At 34.3% G+C, this 6,540-nt stretch overlaps 1 long non-coding RNA gene across 1 annotated transcript; it reads right to left on the bottom strand.

Annotated features, from left to right (window-relative positions):
* Window positions 798–1,574, bottom strand: LOC107648253. Its single transcript, XR_001621825.2, has 4 exons — window positions 1,438–1,574; window positions 1,283–1,339; window positions 1,125–1,178; window positions 798–1,030 (listed from the first exon to the last, which is right to left on the bottom strand). It is a non-coding gene; the product is annotated as an uncharacterized LOC107648253 (long non-coding RNA).

The raw sequence follows: 6,540 nt of genomic DNA, 5'->3' as shown, positions 1-6,540 counted from the left end.
ATGTAATTTTTTGTTTATTTATTATGTAAAAAATATCTTTTTTTTAAAAAAAAAGATCTTTTAAAAAAAATATAAATTGTAACTTCTCAAAGAAAGATATTTTTTTATTTTGCTAGTGCTTTTACTTTTATTATTAGAAATTTGCCAAATACACTAAAAAATAAAAAAAAATATTTTTTCATTGAAAAATAATTTTTTTATCGATTTAATAGCGTCCAAACAAATACTTATTTATTTTTTACTTTTTAGAAAAGCGAAAAGACTTTTTCATCACTTTTCCAAAAGTCATTTATTTCGAAGAATTAAAAATGAGTTAATAGTCAAAATCATCTCTGAAGAATTATCCAATTTTCAATTTGGTCTCCAAAAAAAATTAATCAAAATAATCGCTAAAAGACAATTGCATTGGTCAAGTTCGTTCTTTCGTCATCTCAATGTTAAGTGTTACAGCACATCCCAAACTTTAGCCACGTTGATGCTGAGCAGATAAGTTTATTAAATTAACTCAAATCAATCCCGATGTTAGAATCCTAATCCTAAATTCATCATCATCTTCTACAATCGTCCCTCATTCAATTTATCCTATGCTAGGGTTTTTCCATCTTCTATCTTCTATACGACAACGTTTCGAGTTTCAACCAACTTTTGTTGTTGCTCTTCTTCTTTACTGGCGAAACAAAGAAGAGATGTGAATGGCTCTGAGAACCGAATTGATCATCGAACTACTCTAGTTACTGGTTTATTGGTTTATTAGTTCAACCGTTTCAACCATAGTTCAACCGAAAAAACTATTTTATAATAAAATAATAAATAAAATATAAATAAACACATGAAAATATAATTATAGTCTAATGTAAGCTTTAAAATAGCATTCAAAGAAAATATTTTTCTGAATCTCTTTCAATAAACCTTTACCCACTCAAAAGAATCTTAAGTTGTTATATGAGTGCTGAGATAGTTGAACCTAGGAAATTGGCTGCGCCTTAGATGGTAGTTTTGTAGGTTTTTTCACTTCAGAAACCAGGGACAGCTGCAAATTAGGCTCAAATATTAGCTAAATATATATATCAAAGAAAGTATGGATCATATTCACATTGGAGAAATGGAATACATTTTGTAAGTACCTTGCTAAGTAAATCTGTAGGTGGTCCATAATTAAGTCTCTTGTCATTTGGTTCCTATAAAGACAAAAGAAAGAAAGAGGGGGTAGGAATTCAAATAAGAAACATACACAGAATGATTCATTCACATCTCAAATACAAGCATAAGATTAATACATTACCAGTGGATATACTTTGATACTTCGGAAGACACCTCTTTCACTTTTGTTCGATCGTTGCTAATAAAAGCACCACACCCAGTTATAATCAATCACTTTACTTTACTAACAAATAAAACATGAAAAATTGAACCTATTCAAAAATCAGTTTTACAAACCGCATCCTCAGGCTCTCCTCGGGGTTTGTTAGTCATTCCATATTTCTCCTGCCTTGAGCCATCGCTAGAGTTTGTCCTAGAAGAGTAATATAACCAGATAATAGATTATAATCGCTCACTTAAATGCAAAGATAATGCATGAATTAGCCGCATATCATTTCTGTAAGTGTAATACTAATATTCTACCTTGCAATTCTAAATGTTTATACCTTCGTTGTTCCCTTGTATTGGTGTTAGAACTGCTATTCAAAACTCCCTCACCCTACAATAGAGAAGGTTCATTCGAAGCAGAATTATTTTTAGCATTATCATTCCTAGGTAGTTCTTGGTTAATACTTTTATCCATACCTAAACATTACCAGCAATCCAACCCAATAATCTCAACTATCAAGTTCACAACAAACAACATCCAAAATTAAACAAAATTATTCATAATTATTCAACAAATAACAAAATCCAGTTTAGTAAACAAAGCAAAATTAGTTCAGTTTCAGTAATCAGCAAACAAAGCAAAATCAGTTTAGTTTCAATAATCAGTTCAAAGAAAAATAAAATAACTAAAAAAATACTCAATCAAACTCAACAGGAATAAGTTCAGTTTCAGTAAACAAAGCAAAATTATTCAAAGAACTACTCAATCAAAGAGCTACTCAATCAGTTCAGTTCAGTTTCAGTTTACAAAGCAAAATCCAGTTCAGTAAACAAAGCAAAATCAAAGAGCTACTCAATCAAAGAGTTCACAGCTTAGCAGTTCATCATGTCAGTTCATCATGTCACAAAATCCAGTTCAGTTTAGCAGGATCAGTTCATCATGTCACAAAATTAAAGAGCTACTCAATCAAACTCATCAGGAGACAAAGACATGCAACAGTTATTCAATGATTCAATCAAACAATCATTAGGTCATAACTAAAAAAAATTACCTGGAGCTCTGGAAGCTCAAAGGCACCTTCAAGGCTTCAACAGAACATTCAATAGGGAGAGTGTGAGACAGCGACGCCGAGTAAACCAAGCAGTGGTGGAGCACGAACGACGGCTGCTTCGCGACGGAGGTGACTGCTCGACGGAGGTGACTGCGCGACGGAAGTGACGACGCGATGGAGGTGACTGCTCGACAACGAACCCATGTGGCCGTGTGAGACTGTGAGATTGTGATGGCGTTCTCTGATTCTGAAGCTCGATGCGAATTGTGAAGGCAATTAGGGATCAGAACATTGAATTAGGGTTTCAGAGGCAGAAACGGCAGCGTTTTGCTACCCAGCCAAAAAACCGGCCGGGTCACGGTTCGGTTCAACCGATCGATTACCGGCCGTTCACCGGTTTTCAGATTTCATGGTTTTAATGATTGTCCGAGCCGTTTTGGTGTCCAGTTCATGGTTCGACTGGTTCGCCCGGCCGGTCCGAACCGGTTTTCAGAACATTGCCTCGAACAACATCAACCACCACCACTGCTTCCACCGCCCTGTCTTCGATCACAAGCGTGACTCTGCCTCTGATAATCGCCTACCACGTGTTGGATCGTGACCACCAAGGACCAACCACTATGTTGTTTTCCCTTCCAACCACTACAGTAACAGCCACAAGCCCACAACTAAAACCAAAACAAAAATCACACTCCTCCACTTCATGCCACATCAGCAACACCAATAACGAGCATAAGGCCAAGGAAGAGGAGAAGCAGAATGACACTGAGGTAGCTGAAGCGGCCGGGCGAAGGAGGCAGTGCAGAAGCCGTGGAGCCTGAGGCCGAGGATGCATACGTCACCGGTGATTACGGCTAGAAAGTCGACGAGCGGGAATGGCGAAGGAGTGGAAGCGGCAAATGGTAAGGGAGGGAAGTGCTCGAGGATGTTCTGGATCGTGGAAAGAAATAGAGGATTGGTGATGGGGAGAAATGTTTGAATATCCATTCTGGAGATCAAACGACGTCGTATCACGACTTTGGGAAAAACAACAAAACTACGTCATTTTTAGAATTACTACGCTATCAGTTAACGTTCCAAGTCAGCAAATATTATCCACATGAGCCACTCAGATGATGAAAGAACAAACTTGACGAACGCAGTTATCTTTTGGGGATTACTTTGATTGATTTTATCTTTCGGAGATCAAAATGAAGATCAGGTGATCTTTCAGGGACGATTTTGACTATTAACCCAACTAAAAATTTCTAAAGTTTAAAGGTTCAATGCTAATTATTGAACTGAATATATTAAAAAGATTTTTTATTTAAATTAATTAAATACAATATTTATTAAAATGTATAAACAATCAAATATTTATGTTATATGTTATTTGACATATCTCGAATACTATGTTCGAAGTAATTGTATAACTGGAATATGACATACGCTTAATATTACACATTCTGGGTACATCCAGGATATGACATATATGCTAAAAACGAGAACTGAGCACTTGGAATATGTGAGTACTAGTGTTTGTGTCTCAATACCAGAGATATATTCAACTCGAATATATATAAGGCACAGCCGAAATGTTTGTTTATTTGAAGGGTTTTGTTCGTTTTGGAAAGTTTCGAAACCATATATGTCTGAACACGGATTACGTGCGCTCACGGAACATCAAACAGGCTAAACGCGATGTGGCACGTAACCGATGCATTAGATTTTAAGATTGGTTTGTCTATCTCTTATTTTAGTTAGTTAATTAGTTGACATGTTAGGATATTTTGATTTATTTAGTTTTAGTTGATATGTTAGTATATTTTGGTTTTCTTTTTTTTTTTTTCACGGTATCCCCTAGTCCAACAGGTCAAGGATTAATCCGTCCCGAATAAGAGTTTTATTTTAGGGTTTGCCGCTAGCTAATAGGTTGCTGCATGCACAAGGCGAGAATTAGTGAGCTAACCACTGGACCAACTCAACTTGGTCAGGATATTTTGATTTAATTATTTAGAAAACAGTTTCACTACACATCCAACTTGGTTAGGATATTATTATTATTGTTGTTGTTGTTGTTGTTGTTGTTGTTGTTGTTGTTATTGTTATCGAGTTCGATATCTGCCGATATGAGTAAATATCGGTATTCCTTGATGAATTTAGAATTGCTAATGCTTCATCATATATTTTAATTTATTTTAATTATTATGTTACTAATATTATTTATATTAGTAACTTATATATACCCATATATATTATTACTTGTGTTTTAATACATTTACCTTGATAATTATCCGTTTAAAATATTTATAACTTGAACCGCTGACTCAGCAAGCCTAAAGCTTGACACCCAACGCCCACTCTTGCCACCTAACCACCATTAACCCACAAATCATCATTCAGCCATGCATGAGTTCATTTTGGAGGAAAAGAAAAGAAAGAGAACCGAGAGAGAGAAAGGACGTGAACTCCATGGCCAACCCCTTTGGCGTCCGATTTCTTGAGATCCGTAACTCCGACAAAAAATTTAATCTGATTAAAGTGTTCGTATTTTTCCTCTTCACGTTGACTTCACTTTTATCCGGGAGAAATTGACGGTGAAGCTTTCCCCCAAGCTTGCATGGTTCGGCAAAAGTGACGAGAAGGTTGGATAGCCGATTTTCGACGTTTTCTTCTTCAATTGTTCGATCAGAAACCTTCTCTGGGCTTCGGTTGTTGTGATTTATGTATAGAGGTAGAATTTGATAATTTTGTTAATTAGATATGAATTTGATAGGTGAATATTGGTTTGATTGATTATTATTTGAGATTGATTGAATTTGTATTGAATTTTGGTTGAATTATTGTTGTTTCTTTGAATTTATGGTTCGACCATATGAGAACAGCCCAGCTAAGGTATTAGTGATAATTTTTGGGGCTGTTGTGATGTGGGATATTGATAAATATTGATGAGGTTTGATGGCCGCGAGATTAAATTAAAAGCGATGAAAATTCGGTAAATGTAAAGCTCGAAAACGGATTAAAAATCAAGTATATATTTTGAAAAAGTCACAAGAGAGGTTTCGATTTTGGGGAGTTGTGTTTATCACCAACACAAAATTATTTTTGAGAATGAAATTATAATTTGATAAAATATTGAGGTTGATTTTATAATTATATAACATTGGGGTATTTTGAGTAAAAAGTAAAAGTTTAAAGGTGAACGGGTATTTTATAAAAATTATGGGTTATTTTTGTAAATATTAATATATGTGAGATATAATTAGTATTTTTTAAAAAACATGGGGCTAAAAATAAAATACTTAAAAGCTTGAAGTTTAAAGTATTATTTCTAAAAGTTTAAGAATAAAGCTTTAATAAAACTAGTTTTTGTATATCAAAATAGAAATACTAAATATTAATACTTCTTTAATATTATTGTATTTATACCTATTTAATTAGTATATTTTTATTAAAGCCATTATTTTTATTAAATAAGAAAAAAAGTAAAATAATAAGACTATCTAAAAGTATTAGTAATACAGAGTTATGTTGAGAATCGTATAATTTCTTTTTTATAAGACATTTAGGAAAGGCAAGAGAATAGTGCGAACATGATTTGACATATTGAAACTAATAAAGTAAAAGATGAAAGAAAAAAGAAAATAAAGTAAAAAGAAAACGAGCAGAGATATGGTTTGCTGCTGAAAACAAGCAGAAATATGGTGGTAATTCCACTGAGAAAGTTTCTTTTCAGAGATACATCGGCTATAGAGAGAGCTGTATCTGTAAGGTGGTGTCCTTACAGAGGTTATCAGTACATACATGATACATCGGCTAGAAAGAGCCACACCTGTAAGGCAGAGGTTGCTTATAGAGGTTATGTTTACATACATCGGCTAAAAAAAGTCACACCTGTAAGGTAGATATTGTTTACAGAGGTTACATTCGGCATTTAATAGCTAGAGAAAGCTACTCTGTAAAGCGAGGTTGCTTCAAAGGTTATGCAAACTGGAAAGCCAAGCTTAGACAAAGGTTGCTGGGTTATGTCGGGAGCGGGTAGAAACTGACAGATGATCTCATTACCTGTACTAGGAATAGGCATGCATCATGATTGTTTGAACATATTTTCTGTAAATTGTATTTTCTGTGTGTCTGTGTTTGATTTCTATGTTCTTTAATTATTATACTTGATTGTGATTGTTGACTATTGCTGTGGCTG

Source organism: Arachis ipaensis, chromosome B06 (assembly GCF_000816755.2).
Source record: "Arachis ipaensis cultivar K30076 chromosome B06, Araip1.1, whole genome shotgun sequence".
Taxonomy (NCBI): Eukaryota; Viridiplantae; Streptophyta; class Magnoliopsida; order Fabales; family Fabaceae; genus Arachis; species Arachis ipaensis.
This window is presented reverse-complemented; position numbering and strand designations above follow the sequence as displayed.